At 38.4% G+C, this 23,756-nt stretch overlaps 1 long non-coding RNA gene across 2 annotated transcripts; it reads right to left on the reverse strand.

Annotated features, from left to right (window-relative positions):
• Positions 1 to 1,669: 1,669 nt before the first annotated feature.
• LOC146707134 (uncharacterized) lies at positions 1,670 to 4,764 on the reverse strand. Of its 2 annotated transcripts, XR_014920762.1 has the most exons (5): positions 4,482 to 4,764; positions 4,004 to 4,067; positions 3,480 to 3,627; positions 3,031 to 3,118; positions 1,670 to 2,450 (listed from the first exon to the last, which is right to left on the reverse strand). It is a non-coding gene; the product is annotated as an uncharacterized LOC146707134 (long non-coding RNA). The 2 variants fall into 2 exon arrangements; XR_014920761.1 differs by having other exon boundaries at positions 4,004 to 4,764.
• Between the last annotated feature and the right edge of the window lie 18,992 nt (positions 4,765 to 23,756).

Raw genomic sequence — 23,756 nt, forward strand, 5'->3', positions numbered from 1 at the left:
TTATATAGTTGACTCAAAACTTCTTTCACTTATTTAAAATGTATTCTAAGGGCTCAGTTTTACCAAACATGCTGTAAACTGAATGATTTGAGAATGTTGATAGAGGATCTATATTTTATAAAATGTATGTTAATTCTGATTAGTTTTGAGTACAAGCTTACCTGATTTAAATGTGGCTAGTGTCATTCAGTAAACAGCAGCACCAAGTTTCTAGAGGTGCTACTCGTCTTAGATCGCTCCATGGAAATCTAATTCCAAGAGCATGTACTGTGCTCTGTGCAGGTTCTCCATGAACCTCAAATGCAGACAGCATACATGTACTTTTGTTTCAGACTCACTGATCTCATCGTTGATAAGAGCTGGATTACATCCACATCCTAGAAATTTTAAGGAGTTTGCAGTAGAAACGTTTACACTTTACCAAGCCTGAACGCATCACATCAGGTGAGAATGGGAGTGTGTTTATCACTTTTTATACATTCTTCCCTGTGAGTACCTTGAATTTCTCCACAGGGCGAGTCTGTCAATGCAGAGTTTACATCCTGAGGTGAGGGAAAACATTCAGAGGAGGCAGCCGGACATTTGGTGCATGTCTGTTTGCTATCTTGTGCCAGTTTGGCCAGGTTTTTTTTGGCAATACCAACATAATCTTTGCTCACCACCTGGATCATTTATCAGATTTGGCTGTCTGCAACTTTGCCTACATTCCAAAAATAAAAATCAAGGTGAAGTATTGACAGATTGGAGCACATCTACTGCCAATCGTAGCGGCACAAGTGCAACCGTACAAAACTGGAGTTCTAGTGAGAAATCAAAAATAGCTGAAGTTGACGTCGGCCAACTTTAAGTCAGGCCTGGCTTTTGATTTCTATAAACCTTTTCTCAGAATGCTTTGATCACACTTCATACACTGAAAAAAATATGTTGTTGGATTTACTTAATTCAATGGTGGACATTTGTTGCACACAGATGTTTTGCTTTGGCAGCAACTTAAACAATTGAGTTAAATTAACACAATTTATTCATGTTCAATAAACCTGTGCAATTTGTGTTGATAAAATGTGACTTAAACATGTTTTGATGAAGTAATTTGAGCTCTTGAAATATTTTAATCCTTCACAATTTTCTCACTTTATCCCAACACCATTCAATAACTTTTACCCAATACTACTTGGTCACTTAAATACTACATGTTATCTTCAAATTACATTTTGCTATTATATTCTAGTATCAAATACACAATTTTCAAATGGAGGCCTTATAACAGATTATATTGTTCTCTTCCAAGATGGTTGCTGGCATCCACCAGTAACCTTTCAAAACAAAATGTCTAATTTCACTGCATTGACAGTAGGTAAAGAATTAAACTGACATTACTCCACTACTGAATCTATATAAACCAACAGTTAAATAATGTCAGTTCTTCCGTGTTCTCTGGAATCAATCACAGCAAAGAAATTAGACTCTTTCTTTTGAAAAATGTTGGGAAAGAACAATACAAAACATTCTATTTAAGGCCTCTGACGTCAAGATTCAGTTAAACAACAATTATAACTAAACAATTTGAGGTAATGTTAGTTTCCATTAACATTAAATTAGGTTACTGAATTGGCAAACACCTTCCTATTAACATTACCCATTTTACCCCAATAACTAAAGAAATTAGCACTTGCAGGTCAAAACCTTTATTCAAGAGATGCAAAAATAACATTGATACAGTGACTGTCAAAAATTACGGCACTGATCATACTGTGACATCTTGGTTCAAAACAGCAAGCTTAGAAATATTCAACGTTCCTTACTTCAACTGAATGAAACTGAAAATACCATTTCACACGGCCCATATGGGATATTTAGACTGTATAACTGTTCACGCTACATCTCTTCACTAGTAAAAGAAAGAAAAAATACAAAGAGAAATTTAAAAATGCTGCCAAACAGACAGAGAACTTGTACAGAGCAAAAGGAAAAACAAACAACAACAACAACAAAAAAACGGCTCGTCCTCATGGCAGTTGCAGTGTATATAAAAATGAACCCTGCGATCTGTTCCTGGAATTGAGCTTCAAAAATGCAGCAGAACAAGTGTGAGATTTAAATGTCTTCTCACCTAGAGCTGGTCACCTCACATGCATAACAGTGAGCTTCGTTGCAGGAGCAGTTTTGTCTTAGTTGTGAGCTTTTCTTGAGAGCTGAGTTGCTTCCAACTCCATTACCACCCTTTGAATCACCTCAAAAGTGTAGCAGAGTTGTGATGGGTAACTCATATTGAAGGAATAAAAAAGGTCCAAACAGCATGGCTACTGCAAAGGTCACGTTATCCAGATCTTGAAGAACTACTATACCCTCGATGATGATGCCAACGTCAGAAAAGTCATTGCCTGGTGCATCCTCTGGAGACAGATGTTCATTGTGGTTTTCTCAATCTGTGCAGTGGCCTCAGTCAAGTCCTGGTTAAACACAAAACATTTCTTTAAGATTCCTTTTTAAACTCATCTCTTTTGAATCTACCAGTTCTAATGTTAGAGTAATTTAAACCAATGCAAGCAACATAGTAAATAGCTATAGCCAAAGAGTGGCCTGCCATGCTGCCATTCATGGTCTAACAGAGTTTCTAAGAGAGGGTGAAAAACATAATTTCAAATGCTTTACATTAGTTTTTCTTAGAAAGACACCGGCCCATCAGAAATCCAGGTTTTGTCACTCAGAAGATGTTAGAATTTAGACTTTCAGCCCCACAATTTGGTTAGCTGTTGGTCTTTTTTTTTTCAAACAAAAGCTAATGTAAATATTGGTGGGATTTTCCTTTGTTCACTAGAATGACAAATTTAAAGTTTTTTCACACTGATGTGACCCCTAATACAGGGGTGGGGCCTCAAGGGCCGGCGGCTGAGTTCACTACCAGGCCTCATGTGAACTTCAAATTATTAAAGAGGACTACTGGTCCTAACTGGTCCAATGAGGATCAAGTGGATAACTAAATGCATTTTAAAATGTTGCAAAGCCACAATCTACTCATAAAACACTCACCATGAACTCCTGCACCAAGATGTTGCAATTGTCTTTCACACAGATGCGGAGCACTTTGATGAGACTCCCTTTGAGCATTAATGTCATCCTAAAGTATTATAACAAAGAAAACAGAGATTTGTGAACTTTTCAGTAGCACTGAAGAAAATGATCCCAGACCAAAACTTAAACCAGTCAACATGCAACACCAGCATCTACAAAGCAATATCAAAAGTTCCTGTTTGACATCAACTTTATGGATATATAGTTTCCAGAACATTTGTTTTTTTAAAAAGATCAATTTTTCTCAGTGGGCCAGTAAATGCATGACGAAAATTATGGCATCCTTTCGGTGGAATCAGTACTCACAGGTAATAGTTGACTGTTTCAATGGATGCAGCATAAAAATCTTTTACTGACCTAATGCAATACATATACACTTTGTAGTTAAAGAATTTTAAAGTTCTTACTGTCATCATGGCAGCTACATCCTTTAGCTTTGTGCCCTGTTCCCCCGATCACTTTGCAAACACTTTCAGCAGACTGTCAGAGAGAAACTCAGCTCCGTCAGAAACCTGTAAAGGCATGGTTGGGATGCACTGGAATGCTGCATTTCATCTGAAATGACATAAAATTATTTTGAAATAACAGCAGGCACTGTGCTTGGTTAATAATCAGTAATGTTTTGTTGAATAAGATCTGTGTTTCCAGATCTTATGGGATTAAAAAAATCCAAAGATGTTTATTTCTGATTTGCAACCCAAGAACCCACAAGTTACAACCTCATTTTAGTTCAAGTGTGCATTAATGTGAGTCCAGTAATCACCTTTCTGACAATACATACAGGTATAAGTCAAACCTATGGCAGATTTTGGATTTCTCAGTTGTATTAATAGGGTGGTCTATTTGAGTATGCATGCACCTAATAATTATAAAAAACCTATTATAATTAAGTTACAGAAACCTTAAGCGAAAATAGAATATACTTTCTTACCATAACACCTTGAACCCACAATCCATCAGCTGACTCCTGGTGAAATGCAGAATAGATGTGGTCTCTCAATGTGCATCAACAAAAACAAAAACAAAAGGACAGCAGGTGAGGGCAGGAGGGGTAGGGATGTAAGCTAGCATAATACCGCTGATGATATTAGCTAAAGCTGTTCAATGTCCAAAATCTCACTAACACCACGGTGCAGTAAATACACAATGTAACTGAAGAGTCAGTTGACAAATCTATTCACACAGAAAACCAAATTATGTTATGAGTGCCTCGTAATTAGGTTTAATGTGATATTACGGCTCTTGTGCCAAAGACAAATTCAAATGAAAAAGCGCCAATTCTTTGATAACAGATAAAACAGCAAATAAGCTAACGGCTCTTTTTTAGCATGTTACATGGCGGCACTTTAGACGTTTAACTACATTTGGCTGAAATATGGTAAATATTAATTCAAAAAATCAAGACATACCAAAAAACGTAGAGTTGGCTGCTCGACTTGACTGAGATGGATGCATTTTTTAAACCACGATCCAAAGCCCGCGAGATGAAATCACGCGTGGTTTCACGAGATTTAACGTTGCTATCTTATTGACTTACTTCACCTGAACATGATATAAACAATTTAATACACCCTTTCTGCATATCATGTAGTTTTTACACTATATAGTTACATTTATCTTTAAAACATGAGGCAATTGTGTTAAATACATGCAAGATGCTTACATAAATCCAAGAGATGGCCAGTCCCTTTTTTTCAGTGTATAACGAAATATGTTACTTTAAAATGTCTGACCAGTATAGTTAACCATACTTAAGCCACCCTGGTCTTTTTTTAATTCACCGTCCTCCAACCAATGTTATGTTTGTGCTGCTGCAACAAGCATTATCAGTTTTTCTGAAGCACCAGCATTGGTTTTGCTTGCAATAATGTTTTTTTGTGCGCTCCCTGGAAAATTCACTCTTTGTATATATTTACATTTTTTCTCTTTTGTTTCAGCTGAGGAAGTACTCCAGATACCATTTTTTTTAGTTCACATTACTTTGCAATATGCTTTCAGTATTTACATTTTCGTGGTCCCGTAATAGTGGCATTATTTTCCTGTTTGTAGTGATGATGGATATTAGTCTCCAAGCTAAACTTACCCACACAGATGGTAGATTAAAAATCATGAAATGCATTCCCTGGCACATGTGTGAAAGAAAACGGCAAGGACAGATATTACCGTTTAACTATGAGGACCTCGTTGTGATTTGAAATGAGCTGTGTGTAACTTGATTTAGTAAATCAATGATATTGCAGTCACAGCCATTTCTTTTGCCATATTTTAAAAGTAAATTTTAAGAAACTTCAATAAGCCAATCTATAAATCTCTATTTAAACAGCATTCATAATCCATTTATGAATATATTTGCTAAACTATTAATTAGCAAATGTTTCACTTAAGGAGTTAAAGACTTAGATCATAAGTCTGCATCAACATCTGTTGACAGCACAAACAAATGTGGGCGCGGTGTCCATTCAAGGTCCAGATATCACCACCCACTAATAAACTGGAAACAGCAGAGTTAAAACAAGATGGAATTTAAAGTTAAAATGACTTTTAAAGGCCAGTTTGCTTTGGAAAGGCATTTGATAGAAGTGCCTTCTGTGTAAATATCTTATGTAAACCTGTAAAATATAATGCGACACAACGTGACAGCTCTCCGATGCACATGTATATAGAGTTAAAGAAAAAAACACATTTACCTCCCTAAACTTTATTCAACTCTTCTTTATTATCATAGGTACTGCAACTCCCAGGTGTTGCTTTTTGAACTTTATTACAGTTCATTATTAGTTATTATTAATATCAGGCTATCATCCACAGCATGTCTTTGTCCTGTCTTCCTCCCCTCACCCTAGGTTTTCCTTCCCACTTGTCTCATATGATTGTCGGGGTTTTCTGTGTTTTTGCTGTAATACTGTAGGGTCGTGACCCCACAAACAAAGTGCCTTGTGGCAACTGTTGTTATGATTTGGCACTGTATAAATAAAATACAATTGAACTGAACTGGATTAAATTGAATTGAAGGGTGTACTATAAAACACAAAAGCGGGTCTCATTTTACCTGTCTAACTCTCAGACGTACCTTATGCTGAACACATAACCTGGTTAAGGAGCAGCTTATGTTCTGGCTTTGAGTTTCAAATTGGGTTGAAATTCCACATTTTCCCTAATTCTTGTATTTACAGCATGTCCTAAGGGTAATGGTGGGTTAATACATTTGATCTACATTTGACCAACATTTGGCAAACATGCAACAAGCCTCAAATGATTGGCAGTTCATACTTTCCATTGTGTTGTCCTAGTATACATATTAATTGCGTGATGGAGAAAATGTATAAATACTGATATAGGTCATTCTTTTCTGCTGCTAAGTCTCTTCTACAATGTTGGAAGTGCATCTCCAGATTATAAAACCGATCAGTTTATTTACCGCTAAGAATGCAGACGGAATCAATAAAATTAATTTCACTTTGAGCTTGAACTAAAGTGACTTTCATGTCTCGTTTATTATGCAGGACAGTAACGTTAATGTGTCAAATTCAAAGTTTCAGAGCTCTAATATCATGTTAGAAATACACAGCAGCATTAGATGAATTAACACAGTTTAAAACATTTATTTCATCACTCTGTATTCTAAATCAACAGATTCATGATTTTCTGCTGCATTAATTTCCTGTGCACGCTCATTTTTTATATGAGCGTGCACAGAACCTGAAGCGGAAAGCTGGGCTTAATGAAGAAAGTTGGTAACTGCTATTATCATAGCTGTTTTCTCTGACTGGTTTTAGGATTTCTCAAGCCAGCTAAAAAAAGAACGCGTGGCTTTGTCAAACTTCGTTCGTAATACATCCCTCAGATGTTTCTCTCTTTTCTGCAGTTCAGCTTGGACTGTTTGTGTTGACTGAAAAACCTTTTTACATTCTCCTCACTGTTTTCTTTTTATCTCCTTATTTCAGAAAACAAACTCAGCAAAGATCCCGCAGTTGTCCTTTTGGATAACAGCAGCAACAAAAACCCAGATGTCTCTTAGCTAACTCCACTAGAACCCATTTAGAGAGTTGGAGGTGTGTGTTTTGTCTGCTGTCTCAGATGGTATGATTGCTCTTGAAAACACTCGATTGCTGAAATACCTTGAGAGGTGGTGTGTGTGAAAGAAGTAACAGGGTGTCTGTTGGACTGTGGATAACAGGATATGATCTAAAGCATTGCCTAGGATGAGCCACTCAAGAAGTCTGACTACTTCACTTGTTTTCCCTCCTGCTGAGAAAATGATCTTTGTGTCTCCTTTCAGCAGAAAGCTACTTGGGAATAGTAGTGCAACATTTTGTTGTGTACATCTCTCCAACACAGAGGTTAGCTACAACAGACTGCAAGTGTGTGAATGTTTCAAGGGGGCTCTGTGTGGTTTTATATTGCTCCCATGAGAAACTGCTGGCAGTTCTTTAGGTGAATTCATTGTGGAACAACTTCTGCTTTATGGCAGTTTTTTCTCTTCCGATTCCTCTCGAGAAAAAAACCCTTATAGATATACTTTTTTGTGTGTAACATGCCTACCTACAAGGTTAGAGAATGACCTCCTGCAACAACATAGACTGCAAACATGCACCAGCAGATACACACATGCACACACACATGGTTTATATTTACTATGACTGTATACAGTAAAGGGAATACTTGCTCCCCTGCTGAATTTGTACAAAGAAACCAATGGTCTCTAATGTTTAGGGTACCTTCATTATAATTGAGAAATCAAGCAAAAATCCAGAAAAAATACATTATACCCAGGGTATATCACTCAAATACATGCAAATCAGTTTAGAAGCATTTATTTAGCAAACTGTTAAAGGAAATCAGTGTTAGAGACTTCCACAATGGGCTACAAGACCATCAACAAGAAGCTTAGTCAGAAGGTGACAAATGCTATTTGTAGGTGGAAGCAATATAAAATGACCATCAATAGCCTTCATGCTGGAACTCAATGCAAAACCTTGTCTCAAGGGGTGACAATGATCATGAGAAAGGTGCTGGATTAGCTCAAAACTACACAAAATGAGTTTGTTAATGATCTGAAGACAGTTACCAAGAACACCATTGGTAACACATGATGTTGTTATAGACTGACATATTGCAGTGCAAAGTCCCCCTGTTCATTAAGGCACATGTGCAGGCCTGTCTTAAGTTTGCCAGTAAAAATCTAAAAGATTCAGGGAAGGTTTGGGAGAAATTGCTGTGGTTGGATGAAACCACTGTCCTGTCTTTTAGCTTCCACCCTGGCATTAATGACTGCCGTGTTTGGAGGAAGAGAAATGTTGAAAATGACCTGAAGAAAAAACCCCCAAAGTGGAAACATTTTTCTTTATGCTGTGTTTTTTTTTGTTTGTTTTTTTGCTCTGGGGTACCTCATTACATTGAGGAGTCAATGTACCACAAAATCTGAGGACCAGAGCCTCCGTCCCTCAGCCAGAAGAATGAAGATGGATCATGAATGGGTCTTCCAGCCTGACAATGACCTAAAACATAATGCCAAGGCAACAAAGAAATGCCTGAAGAAGAAGCAGATGAAGGTCATGGAGTAGCTTAGCAAATGTCCACCCCAAATCCTGTAGAAAATCTGTGAATGGAGCTGAAGCTTTGAGTTGCCAAATGGCAGCCAAGAAACCTAAAGGATTTAGAGAGTCTCTGTAAAGAGGTGAGGACTAAACTCCTGTTGTCTATTTGCAGCATGTCCACTCCTTAAACAACATTCACATCACATCAAAGTACTCATTTTGAGGGGTTTTCAGGTCTGGAATCTGTCATGTCTCCCTCAAATAACTGCCTCCTTTAGGCTGGAGAAACACTTTATTTAACTAACACATGAGACCAGGCTCAGGATACTTATCTGTGTACCGCTGATGTTGAAAGCTTCTTTCATAGAGTCGGAGGGTAGAAAATAAAGAAAATAAACATCAGTAACATTGGTATTTTTCATGTAATCTTCAATACTGTGATGGGAATAACGGCGTTACAAGTAACAGCATTACTAACGGCGTTACTTTTTTCAGTAACGAGTAATCTAACTAATTTCTATTCCTATCGTTACAACGCCGTTACAGTTACTAACAAGAAAATGCGGTCCATTACTATTTTTCAACAAACAGACAGTTGAAGCTGTGTTCATCTTACCGCACTTTATATCAGTTGCACAGAAGTAGCTGTAAGTAATCTGGACACTACAGCTTTAAGCAGCTGCGCGCTCCCGCGGACGGTAATCACGATCACTGTCTAGCACAACACCTGGAGCTAAGGGGGCAAAACAATCGCATGAGTGCTGCTGTTTGACTGAGGAAGAATAAAGTAGTCGTGGTAAGCCAATCACATGACCACTTAAAGACAAAGCAACAAGGTTTATAAATTGTGTTGATAGGCCACGTAAAACCAGAGTCATGTCTGTCCCGTATTCAGCAAGTGAAAATAAAATAAACAATAAAAGGTGAATCAAATGGACCATTACGGCAAGGCTGGGATGGTTAATTTTGTAAAGTAAATCCGTTGGGCATCTTTCTTCGCCTTTAGACAATGATTCTGATGGCAAAAGAGCCAAACGGGACAGGCAAAAAAAAAAAACCCCAAAAAAAGTCATGAACTGTGAAAACATGGCAACCATTTCCTCAATGGTTTCGTCACGTTTACTGTTTAAGGACAGCGCAGCGAGCACGCTCTGCTTATGAGCAAAGAACAAACAAACAAAACAAAACAAAAAAAACAAACAGGGGAAGTTTTAGGAGTGACGGAGAGAGAGAGAGAGAGAAAGCGAGTTTTGAGATGTGAGAGATTTGTGACGTTTAGCATGTTTGGAGCGTGTAGTTAATGTGTTGTCTTGTGTAGTTAGTGTGTAGTGTTGTGGATAGTTTTGTGTTGTGTGTCATAACAATGAGGCGACTGCTGTCTCCAGGTAGAAACAGGAGTGATACACCTGCTGCTGTCAGACCTGCAGGTATCAGGCTGTGATGTTCTCCTTTATAGTGGACAGAAATTATTTTTTTGGAGTGGCACAAATAATTTGTTTGGCATCTTATTGAATGCAGAACAGCTGATTGTTCTGTAAATAGTTTGCAATGGTTATTTAAAAAATCAAGGTAAAAGGATAATGGATGCAAATAATTATTTCTGTTTGCAAAACTTGTGCATATGGTTTTAAAATTGACAATTTATATTTGCATTTAAAGTTATGAAATATGATTCATTAAACATGTTTGTGGTTGTTACAGTAAAAACTTTTTCTACTCTGATTTTATGTTTTTTGTCTGATTTTAGATCAATTGTGTTAATACAGTGTGTCAAAATGAAAACATAACTGTAAATTCAGACACGTGAGGCTGTGCTGAAAACGATGATACCAAACAAGGCAAATAAACTGTTTTCAAAGGTGAAATGTGGAGTGAAAATCAAAAGTAGTTAAAAATGGCCAATTATACCCTGGACCCCAGAGGGTTAAACGTTTTTTTTAAAGTAACGCAATAGTTACTTTTCAAGTAATTAATTACTTTTAGAATATTGTAACTCAGTTACTAACTCAGTAAATTTTTTTGAAGAAGTAACTAGTAACTATAATTAATTACTTTTTCAAAGTAACTTGCCCAACACTGCTGATGACATTCAGACAGTTGCTAAGCTTAACCAAATTTTATTCATGTGTCTATCAAATTTCTCAACCACTTACCCAATTCAGGGTCGCAGTGGATCTGGAGCACATCCCATCTGGTTTTGGGAAAAGATCGGGTACACCACAGATAGATCACCAGTTCATCACACTGTGATCAATGCACCAGTGTATCACCAGTGTATCAATGTAACATCATCCTTTTCACTAAAATCAAGTCACACATCTCAAACAGCAATTTAAAGATGTCGTCACAACTCAAGTCTAAATAGACTTACTTTTGCCCCTCTAGGGATAAAAGTACCCAGTACACATGCACAGCCAGACACACACACGTCTCACATTCTTCACTGACCAGCGTTGTGACACAAATATCTTTATCAAGGTCGAAATGCGATGACAGTAATTGTTACAGATTACTTGCCAATATAGGCACCACTACAGCAGGTATTACAGTTGTTAGGTCTGGATAATAAGATGGTGTGTGTGTGTGTGTGTGTGTGTGTGTGTGGCTCCATTCACCTTCATTCATCTCATGCCTCTTCAAATTGATGTCATGTTGACTTCACCTACAAGTCCAGTGAAGACAAATGAACTCAGCATTGACTTCCCCTCTGTTTAGTTGATGGATAACCTGACAGATGTCTGATTGATGGCTGATCAGTGATTCCAGTATGGACTCATCCACTCCCAGCATCCCTCACTGAAACAGAACACCTTAAAAAAAAAACTGAGCGAATATGTCCACATTTGGAACAAAAGCAAATAAACACAGGAAACTAAAATATATTTATCTGATATTCAGGTCAAATATTTGATATACAGTAACTCTGGTAGGAAGTTAGTGGATGTTTTGTTCTGGGTATATTCTTTTGTACGATCAGCACCTTTAGTATGTATAGCTTTGGTTATGGGATATTTTTCCCATAAACCTTTTGCATTTTTCATTCAGCTTGAGTATATGTAATAGAATTGTGAAAGAGCAGTTTAACCATGAATTATTTTAACCAAAGAACTAATAAAGAAGGAAGAAAAAAAACTGCACAGGCTTGTATAGAATTAAAACAATGTGATTTGAGAGGTTGGGGTGCTTTCAAATTGAGTGCATTGATTTGGATATCACGTAATTTATACAAAGATAAGCCTTGTTTCACAGAGAATAGCTTAAAGATGTTTTTAGAAATATTTCTGAATGTAATCCATGCAACATGTTTTAGATAAGTTGGAGCAGAGGCATAACAAAAATAAAAACACTTGGTTTTTCTCTGGGCCCCAGGTTTATTTAAGACAGCGTCAGGAAAAGTGTAAGACTATTCAGTGGTTTGCTCTAAAGAGGACAGTGACCATCAGGCTTTTTAACATGGGCAGTTCATAAACTACAGTATGTAAGCCTTGCTTCTAACTGTGAACTCTAACAGTTTAGCCCTCCCCCAACCTAAAAGTCAGTGCGAATGGATCCTTGGGTCTGTTTGTAGACAGTGTAAAACGTGGACGTAGCCACCTTGATGTCCAAATCAATCTTCAACAACTGTTGGGGTCGTTGTAGCAGGCTCTAAACATGCTTTCTAATCATGCAAATTTTGCCATTTTAACACTGGAGTTTGTTTATGTGGATTGGACTTCCATCTGGAAGCAGACTTAGGTGGCACCTAGAGATAATGCAGTATTTGCCACTTTCAGGTTGGCTCAATTTTCTTAACTCTTTCTCTTTTTCTGCCCTCGAGTTGCTTACAGTTTTATCTGATAGTTTTGGACTGATAACACTATATAAACAGAAGAAAGGATCAGATTCTAGGAGGGGGAAAAAAGAAGGAAATTGATTTTTTTTTTTTAAAAGATGGTCCTGAAAACACTAAACTAAAACTATTTCATATTAGGTCCCTTGTCTTTGAATCAGCAGTCTGGGCAGCCAACCTGATGTCACAGCATTAGGTCCATTTTACGCTTTGCAACCAACATCTCAAAGAGCAAATTCTGCATTATTCTTAAAGAACTATCTTCTACTTACGTCACCCGTCTCCCTTATCCCAAATCATGTACAGTTTTTTTTCCCCTCGTGCACCGTGTCACGCTGTTCCCATTACATTGATTCCCACCAGGGAGCTGCTCATTGCTGCAGCAGCCTCACACTGAGCAGTCAGATGGTGCTTGTTTAGGAAAGTAACAAGTCAAAATTACAGACACCCTTCTTCTCACAGCTTCCCAGGATGCTTCCCAGACTGACCACTATTCTTCATGGAACATTGCCATTTTGTAACCACTTTTCCACACGAGCCCTCTCAAGTTTTGAAGCATATACAGACATGCACCCGATGATAAACATTGTGGTGTTTTGCAAAGTGACACAGACCACGATTAAGCTGCCAATTCACATGTGAGCTGAATCTGATATGAGGTTATTTGCTCGTCACCATTTTTATTTCATGCAATATCTCCATTATTGTGTCTGTTTTGTTCCTCCATGTAAAGCCTGCCCAGCTGCTTCATTTGGTACTTAGCTCTCTTTGATGTAGACAAATGCACCAATCAGTAACCCGCTCTTCTAATTATCCCAGTCTCTGTTGTGTGGCAGGCAGGGACCTGCCCCTTCTCATGCGGATGACACTGATGGTTGATTCAGCTTCTGTTTTTTTGTCCTTTCTGTTTATTGCAGGCTTTCATTGCTGACAACTGGCACATGATCTGAGAACATCAAATTTGAGGTAATTATTCCCATTGTCTTGTGCTCTGCAACATAGACTGTGCATGAAGGTGACACACACACCTACACACACTCAAGGACTTGTCCAGCTTAAGAGATACATTGCATGGCTTCAGGGGTGACATTGTGCTTCTGTGGTGCACATTAACTGGTACAGAGAGAAGTTTATTCATATGGGTGAAGTGACCATTCTGCTTGCTTGCAGGTCAGGTCACTACGTAGCCAGAGTGTTTATCTCTGTCAGCATGCCCTTCACCAAAACTACAGGGCTGCTGCTTGCTCTGAGGGTGGTCATTCTGTCTGTCTGATGATATTATTAATGTGCTTACAGGCAGCGCAGGTTTCCAACATTTTTCATATTTGAACATGTTTCCTTGTTCATGTAAATGCTGTTTCTGTTGGATAGTTTTGTTTACGCACAGTACACGTTTAAGGCAGAGGTATAAACTCATCACACCTGCAAAACACTAATCTTCTTTAGAAAAAGGACATTTTCTAAGAAAATAGTTTTTGAATATATATCCAACTAAAACTGTGAAAACATGGCAACTTAAAAATAAAGAACTAATCACTCTCAGTTCCCTTCTACAGACACTGTCCCATATACAGACATTGCTAAGCCTTGGATTTTATGTGTAGAACCTAAAATTATACATTTACTGTGGGTGTGGCCAGTTGATTCTCCCTTTAGCTCTTAGTGGTATTCTCTTGTCTACAATGTAAACTGTAATATTAATGTCAACTGGCAGCACATGTTTTACTTTATTTTATTTTAAAGCTCTGACTTGCCCTAAACTAAATCCCTAAATAACTGTCTATGTTGTGCAAATGTCACAGATTCTGCACGCTTCACTGATGCCAGACCTCAGTCAGTGCTGAAAACAAACACAAGTCTTTTCTTCAGCTTCTAGGTTGGAGTGTGATAAGTGAGCCTCCTCACTTATAACAAGATCAATCTGGAACGTTAGGACGTTGCATTCTCTAATTACAAGATTAGCATTCAGAAATCTTGCACTGCTTGCGCTTCCTGCAATATAAACAGTATTTATGCCCTTTCAGTACACTTGTGGGACACATTTAAACAATTATGAAATATTTATTCCAGTTGTAGGATATCTACAAAACATACACTTTACTGTTTGCATGCATGTACAGTATAAAGGAGGGGGTGCACATGATGGGCAGAGGTTTACCAGTTTGCAAAAAACTGATGAACCTCTTTCTGAATAAAGTTTGTCAACATAAGAATTAGGAAGACTTTTATATAATTTCATCATCTTCAGTACAAAATATCATCAAAAGATTCTGGGAATCTGGAGAAATCTCTGTGCGCAAGGGACAGAAATCAATATTGGATGCTTCTAGTCTTTGAGTCCCTGAGCAACGCTGCGTTAAAACAGGATTCTGCTATGGAAACCAGAAAGTCACATGTGAACGGAAATGCCTCCATCTTCTCTGGACCAAAGTTGATTTGAAATGGACTGAAGCAAAGTCCAAAACATATATCTCATACCACCTCCCATCGAGTGTAAAGCAAATAGGCAGGGAAAGTAATTTTTCAACCTGAAGTCATCATGCCTGCTTGCTCAGAAACCATAGACACCACACTTAAACATCCTGTGTACTGTGGAACACTATAGTAACCCAAGACGCTTAACGTGGGAAACCAAGCAAACTGGCCTGAAGGGGGTGTTATGCTATTTTATGACAACTGGGCATCCGTTGCCATAAAATATGAAGAAAATGAGTGCCTGCTTGGTAACTGATGAATCTGGTATGAATATGTATTAGAACGCATACAATATTATGATGGATAATTGACTGGGTCAGAACATGTTCAAAATCGCAGGTCTTGTTTGGTGTTAAATGTGATATTTAATACCTAGTGAACTTGGTCCTCAGACATTATCCACTAATGGATATTAAATATTTAGATATTGAGTTCATGGTACAATATCATAGCAAATACCGAGTGGTTTCTTTCAGATTTGGTACAGTACAAAGCAGTGAAAGCAGTGGACTGAATGACACCTACACAATCATAGACAAAGAAAAAGGGTTCATGGATATGACAGCCGCTAAAGCAGAGAAAAGTTCTTGCAGAGAAAAGTGAGTTAAAAAGACAAGGCATGAAAGGACAAAATATTTGACGGACAAGTGATCCTTGGGGAGTTGGCACAATGCTGCCAAACTGAAAGAAGCAGGAATCACACAGATTTCCACTTTAAATGTCAAAAGCTGCCATGCAAATTAGGTGTAATGACCCTCTGCCCTGCCAGTAATAGATGTGTAGCATTTTGGAATGAGCTGCTTTATATGTTGATCTCTTGATTTCTTTATACGTTGATTTCTTTCCATTTGAAGCAATGACAGCATTTGTCATGAGGGGTGGCACGTCTTCTGTTGTGTCACATTTCCCACTGACAGATACGTGGAGATTTCACCAGTGTGTCACTTCCAGTAGGAGGAAAGTACCATTGATCCACGGTGATTGGTGTACCGTGCACTAATTAGGGCAAGCTTGAAACAACAGTCACACTGAAAAGGACCGCAAAGGTAGGGAGGCTTTCCACCATGAACCAGTTGTGACCAATTGGATGTTATAAAATTAAAACAGATGATTAAGATCTAACGTTAGCTGAGAGCAGTGGTTCCCAAATAGTATGAAGAAGCATGCTGGTGTAGATTTTGTTTCAACCCTGCATTATAATTCACTAAAAAGTTATGAATACATTTTATATATTTTTCCACATTCCCCAATACAGAGGTGAGTTCTATGCCTTTAAAACAGCCTTAAAAAAATCTGTCTTCAGTCTGTTTGCTCAACTGCCACATCGAGTAAATTGCCCATCCATCCATCTTCTTCTTCTTCCCCGGGGCATGGGGGCAGCAGCCTAACCCCCAGCCACCTCCTCCAGCTTGTCTTGGGGAACACCAAGGCGTTCCCAGGCCAGCAGAGAGATATTATCTCTCCAGTGTGTCCTGGGTCTGCCCATCAAGTCCCCATGCCATGGAGTAAATTATTAGAGCATAATTCCGGCCACTAAAAACTGCGAGACACTCTCACAAAACCTACCTGTTTTGCTGACTTCTGCTGGCCCTTATCCACACGCATCATCTGTCAGAAGAAGTTGGCTAATGCCATCCTAGTACCAAACAAGCTGAAGAGGCACTTGGAAACCAAACATCCCTTCTGAGAGACACTTCAAAAGAGCCTGGATCTGAACCAGAAGCAACAAGCCTGCTTGTCAGATGGCGTGAAGATGTCTGATAAGGCGATGAGGCGAATTATATGCTGGTAAGGTTTATTGCAAAGCAGAGGGAAACTCAAAATAGTGGCTCTTTTAAAAAATTGCAGTTGCAGTGCTAGGTTATCTGACAGTACAATCAACATACGCAATCCGAAAGCACGACATGTTAGACACAGACACAGAGGTTAGTTTGTACAAATATGAAAAGAGATGTGCCTTGAAGTTTTGACCTACCTTTCAGCGTGCCTCGGGTACTTAAAGTTTCAAAACCATTGTTCGTGAACAAAAGGGTCAGGAAATACAGTTGTTTTGATACTACCATTCATATTATATCATTGCATTTATACTATTAAATGATTATAAAATGATTCATTGCCATTTGGCTTATGCTCACAGTTTGATCTGGTTTTAATATACATATTATTTCGAAGGAGCTGTCTGAGTTGGCAACAAACATGGTATATACCAGGGCAGGCAGGACTTTTGTTTCTACCAAGTCTTGCTCATTCTTGCTAATAGCAGTTAGGCTTTCAAAAAGTTTTCATGCCTCAGCTGTAAAAGGATGAAGGGGTATTGGCTTTCCGACAATACCAGGTGGTGCGTGGGCAGTCGAATGGGCAGCATGGAAACCGAAGTTTGTGAATGAATTACTTGGTAACTTGAAAATGGAGCGATGTAGGATGTAGGAATTGATACAACAGGTTTATCTACCAAAAAAGACAAGTTCGGATCTCTGTGATCCCGACCTGAAAGGTCAGGGGTCAAGTTTTCTGAAAGTCTTCTTAAAGTCTTGTGAACTCAAGAAGGAGTTGATGTAGGATTGACTTAGGCGCATCTAGTAAAAATCTCAGACGAGTGAATCTTAACGACCCCAAACTCATAGGTGAACTCACCTACGAACTCACTCAAAGGTGAGTTTGGGGTACTGTTAGGCTGAGAGGTAGCTCGGTAGTCGTTCACTAATGTTGATCTACCAGTCATTTTAAGTGTGTGTGTGTGTACGTGCTTGTGTGTGATTGATATCTTTTAAAAAGTGGTTAAAAGTAAACATATAAAAAGGACTGCAAGATATTCGTGTGCGTGTGTGTGTGTGGGTGGATACATCTAACACATGTTTTGAAACTTCTAAAGACAAAAAAAACACTAAATCTGTTAAGTCAGTAATCAGGTGAGTACATTGCATCACATAATGAAAAACACATGCACATTTATGCACTTTTAATTTAGAGCTATGAGAAGTCCGCTGTGTTTTGGTTAATTACAGAAATAGAGAGTGAGAGGATGAAGAACAAATAAAAATAAAAATATGGGAATGTGAATTTTAAAGGAACAGCGAAAGAGAGACAGAAAGACCGATAGAGGAAGGACTATTTGCTAGTCGTGCTGCCATCATCCTGCCAAGGCAACTCGGAAAATTGCTTTGACTATATTTAGCAACAAAAGACAGCAAGGGTCTGATGCACACACATGTACACACACGCTCCTTGGCGGGGCCGTGATTTGCAGTTGACCGATGATCAAAACAGCATGGTCAGCTGTATCTTTTCACATGCGCGCACACACCCACACACACAGTGGCTGGTAGTTGATAGTGTGGTCTGAAGTGGATCGTGCTCATTAGGTGGGGTTTCAGATTGGGTTCTATTTATAGCCGAGAGCAGGCAGCAGGCTCAGCAGTAGCAGCGGCAGGATGGAGGTGTTTGAAGTAGCACAAGCCTCCAGTGGGCCATCCTAACGAGATGCATCCGGAGCCGATCGCTCTCAGAGCTGCAGGAGTTCGACTCTGAAAGTTAGCCTGGTGTGGCTTAGTATGATCCAGGTCAGTTAAATATAGCACTTTTATTTGACGGGATTTACTTAGTATTGTATGATGAAAGAAGCTATTTCTAACAACTGGCTCTGGCACAATGGATGTAAAATGCCCTGTTGCTATGTGACACAGGTCACTCTATCTTTTCCTAAAAAAATCAACAACAAAAAATCTGACTTTTTTTCCAGTTGTTGCCGTTTGAGTATGTGTTCAAGTGTAGTTGTGCCAGAAAGCCACAATTTCTACTTTTTGAAACTATGTTTCTAATGTTTTTTCCACACTTGCACAGATGGTGTTATGTCTGTGGTGTTGTGGTATTATGTCTCGTTGATGACTGTTTTTAATTATAGGTTCATGATTAAGAACAGAACAAACAGATTAGGGTAAGATGATGGGCAACTAGAACAACTTCGCCATCCTTCTGAGTGCAATTCTAGTCAACCATATAAGAATCAGGTTTTTATGTTGCTCTCTTAACTCTACCTGCTTTATACAACATCTGTCATTCACACTAGCACCTTTTTTTTCTTAAGTGCTTGCTATCTAATAATAATAATAATGTATACTTTATTGATCAATGTGGGAAAATTCCTCTCTGCATTTAACCCATTCACTCAGTGAAGCACTGACACTCTGATGGTTGCATCAGAGACTAACTTGAGGATTAACACCTTGCCCAAAGATATTTGGCACCCAGACTGTAGCAACCAGGAAATGAACCGCTAACCTTCCTATTAGTAGATATCTCCTGAATTCTAGCTCCTGAGCTAAAGCTACTCCATAATGTTGGCTGTGCTTTTGTGATATATGTGATTCAGCTGGACTGATAATTTAATGCAAACTGTCCAGCTCACCGACTCTATTGAGCACCAACGCAGAATCAACAGATGGCTTTGATAAGATCTCTCTGAATAATAGGATGTCTTCAGGTGGTTGTAATCATAGATCCAGATTTGCTAAACAGAGTAACAGTTCAGGGTTTCACACAAAGACAGCGGTCACCAAGAAAAACAAAATTCACTTTCACTGTCTTTAAATTAAAATTCATTATTGACAATTAATTGATTATCTGACCAGGAAGCAGATGCAAGCTCTTTTCAAAAAAATAGCTGTGAGCAGCATCGGGTTGGCTATGCAGTTCAGCACAGTTGCCATGGCAATGTTTTTCGGGGTTTGAGGTCCGAAGACCATCTCTGTCAGTTTTTCCAGAGGTTAGATAGTACAGTAGTAGTTACTTAAGCCTTTAAATAGAATCGTACATGGTGGTCATTTCTAGTAGGTTGGTATTTGTCTGACATTATTATGAAGATACAAAAGACAAAGCGTCAGTGCTAAATAGGCAAAGTTCTTCTTTACTGCTGTCAAAGCAGTCAGTGCACTTCTGTAAATAACAGTTCTTTTAATGGTTATTTGAAAATGTAAAAGTCAGGTTGGTGTTTTGTAAAATGAACAATGTCTAGCTCAGAATGATATTCATGTGTTGATAAAACACTGAAACTTTGATGATATTTGTCATATTCTTTGCTTTTTCTGCATACTGGCTGACAGGAATGTTACTGCTTTTGGTTCTAGGTAAAAGTACTAAAAAGATTGATTTTCAATCTATTAAATTATTGCTGTGTAAAATACATAAATTTTACACTTCTTGTCAGTCGACCCAGTAACAGGTTATATTTCACTAAATGCCAACCTCATTTTGTCCCAGAGGAAAAGTCAAAGGATCACAAGAATCAGCAGGTCTCCTATCCATCCATGTTTTTCTATATTTCAGTCTGAACCGATCAGCGAGCGCTGCCATCTCCCACAGCCGCGCCACTTTTCTCTATCCTAACAACTCTTTCAGGTAGTGCAGCTGGATCCAATTATAGCGATCACTAACAAGCACCTTCAGCAGCTCCCAGTTACATTTAGGGTCTTGCTTGGTGGGTCTAATGTGGCCTTAACCAAAGGTAACAACTTCACTAAAAACCAATGTGATCATTAAAATTGTTTACATCTATGAATCAGAGTGCATTATTAATTTAAAAAAGTCCTTCTGGAAATGTTTAAGCTTTAGTAGTTTCTCAGACAGTAAGAATAGAGTTTTGACTGATCTTGATTTTTCATGTTTTGTTTTGTTAAAAAGTCAAAGTAAAGAATTATAAACTAATTGATAGGGTGATTTTATTTTATTTTTTTAAGCACAACAACTGGAAATGACAGTTTGCCATTGCCATGAATCACTTGCGCCAAGCATTTGCAAAGTACTTCAGCTTGAGTGTTCCTTTTTTTTTTTGGCCTATCAGGTCTATCAGTGCTTGGTAAGAATCCATTGTACATTCAATGATTTGTGTTAGTCTGCGTAATGCCCCGAAAGGAAAAAAGAAAAGAAAAGGCTTTTGTCTCAGTCGTGTTATTTGGAGACTGGAGGTATCGTGACATCAGTTAGAGCACAGACAGTTGAGGTCTTATTTCTAATTACCCCACTGTTTTTTGTTTTTGTTTCTACATTCGTATTACAGTTATTGTTCAAAAACTTTGTCGTCTTTTGTTCCCCACATACAAATGTGGGACTCATGTATCACCACGCTCTTAATTCTCTCTTGACCTTGTCGGAATAAACACAATTCATCTACAGTACAGTACAAACACTGGATCTGATACAAAGGTAGGAACCAGATAAGACTGCAAATTTTACAAGGTATTAACATTTTATGCCATCTCCTTCTACCAACCTTCTCCTCTACAGGAGCAGTTAATCTGGGTTCTCCCTCTAGGGCTGATAAGAAATAGAAATAGGAGGCTATAAAGCCATATAATACATCTTGCACTGCGATCATATAGAACAAGTGGATGAGATTAAGCAGCCTACATGAAATCCTCAGACGTAAAGAAACAAAAAAAGTTTTAAAGATGCATCAAGACGTGAAATATTCTACACTTGGCAGGTAATTAATAAATCAGACTAAAGCAACTGTGTCGTGTATATCAGCTTTTCCTTATATCCAACCTGCTGTTTCATAGCTTCGGTGGATTAAAAAAGAGCAACAAATCCAGTTAAAGCTGGTATTTTAAATACATTCTGGTGTTTTAATTTGTTTTGTAAGTTTATGTTGGCTCAGCTGTGCATTACAAGGAAGAGACGACTGCAAGAGGCAGTTGAAAATCCTTGAAAAGGCAAGTTCAAGCTTGAATTAAGAAGAAACTTGTGTTTTACCCATCTGATCCCAGCTGAAATGCATTGAAGCTCTTAATGAGTTATTTGCTGTAAGTATTTTTATGAATGAACTGCTTTAACTCTGAGTGTTCTGTCAATTTCGTGGATTTTTTAAAAACAGGATCGAAGTAGCTCTTAAATCTTGAAGCAGATCCAAAAGTAATACTGAGGAGGAAAGAGAAGTATACATCAGAAAGCCATACTCTGCCTTTGCATCTGAAAAGACACTGACGTGGGAGTGTCATTTCAAATGCCCCTGTAGATGTCATTTAACAGAATGAACATCTACAGGGGCATTTCCCGTTGACTGAATGAAATTACACTACCTCATCAGTGTTATCTTGTTAATCTATGTAAAAGAAAAGGTGTGCATGGAACAAGGAGCTGCTGAAATCAGAAAGATACAAAATCAAGTATGTGATCCTTATTTGTTTTGTTTTTTTCCGTAGTCCTTCCTTCTGTCCTGGGTATTCTATCATTATTTCTGCAATGCTGCCTGCAGACACACAACGCCCTACTTTGGTACAAATCGTATTCCTGTTCTAGAAACAGTCGCCATGAGCGACATGGGCTAGAGGAGAGGAAGCATTGCTTGGCAGTTGCCTTAAAGAACCGTGTTTTGACACGGTCAGGTGGGAGATGTATTCTGTGTCACTAGTATTGCTGGGAGGATCTGGGGTGTTTTACTGTGTAAACATGCCTCAGTTTTCCCACTAATGCTTTGGAAATTTGAGCCCTGCAGTTTGTTGTTTTTTTTTTATATGAGTTTATGTTATTAAAAAAATTTAAATTCGAACTTCTGATTGGATTATAACGTGATATAATACAGGATCACCACATTTTATCATATTGATGACAGATCTTGAATTACATCTATAGTATAACTTCACCATGTTTCAGATTCTGAGAACATATAAACAGCTATAAAAGCAAAAATATTTGATATGTCAAAATATTAATTGATGACCACATTCAATTCAGACACACTAAAAGTACACATTGCTGTTCTGAACCCAAGTTTGCTTTCAGAACTGCCTTTAGTGGCAGTAGTTTAGGACAGCGGTCCCCAACCTTTTTTGCGCCATGGACCGGTTTATGCCCGACAATATTTTTACGGACCGGCCTTTAAGGTGTCGCGGATAAATACAACAAAATAAAACTAGTACCGGTACCGAAAAAAAGAAAATTTATTCATAACACACGTGAAAAGACCCAGGAAAACAGAGTAAACGATAAAAACGATAACAAAATAACGCTGAAAACCGATAAAAACCCTGAAAACTATACATTTCACACCTGAGCCTCAACTCTCGCGGCCCGGTACCAAACGACTCACGGACCGGTACCAGTCCAAGGCCTGGGGGTTGGGCACCGCTGGTTTAGGAGGTAGTGCTGCTTATATAGTAATTGAAAGGTTAGTGGTTCAATCACTGGCTGCTCCAGTCTGCATGCCTCAGTATCACTGAGAAGGACAGTGAACCTCATGTTGCTCCCCAATGTGTACACTGCAGTGTGACTGGTAGGAAAAAAAAGTGCCTGAGTGAATGAGGCATACTCAAGTAGAAAAGCACTGGATACCAGCAGTTCGGATCCACTCCATTGACCTTTAATTACTTGTTGTATAGATTCAAATGTTGGAAACATTCCTTAGAAAACTTGGTCCATTTTGAAATGATAGGTACGACAAATCTCAAAGGTCCTATTAGATGGACATGTGATGGCTGTGAAGGCCATCACATGTCACTGTGAGTACAGTGGACCAACATCTCTGAAGAGTGTTTCACCTCTGTGAATTAATGCTACGAATAATTGAGGTATTTTCTCAGGGCAAAGACAGAAACAAACAGGGCACTACTAATGTCATCACTAATGTTGCCCATATACCTGATGAATATCACGTAGACCAACATGTTGTAACTGAATAAATATTGCGACAGTGTGTGGGAGTTCTATATGACTGCCTTTATCAAGCTTTGTCCTCTGACGTACCTGTCACTTATTTGGTAATAGTATCACGTGTTCTAATCAAAATTAGAAATATTTTATGAATCGGTGCATATTTTTTGTAGTTGTTGTTGCTCAAAATTATGCAAGTG

This window comes from Copadichromis virginalis, linkage group LG6, assembly GCF_057382275.1.
Source record: "Copadichromis virginalis isolate Kocher_CV1m ecotype Utaka linkage group LG6, C_Virginalis_male_GT1.1, whole genome shotgun sequence".
NCBI lineage: Eukaryota > Metazoa > Chordata > Actinopteri > Cichliformes > Cichlidae > Copadichromis > Copadichromis virginalis.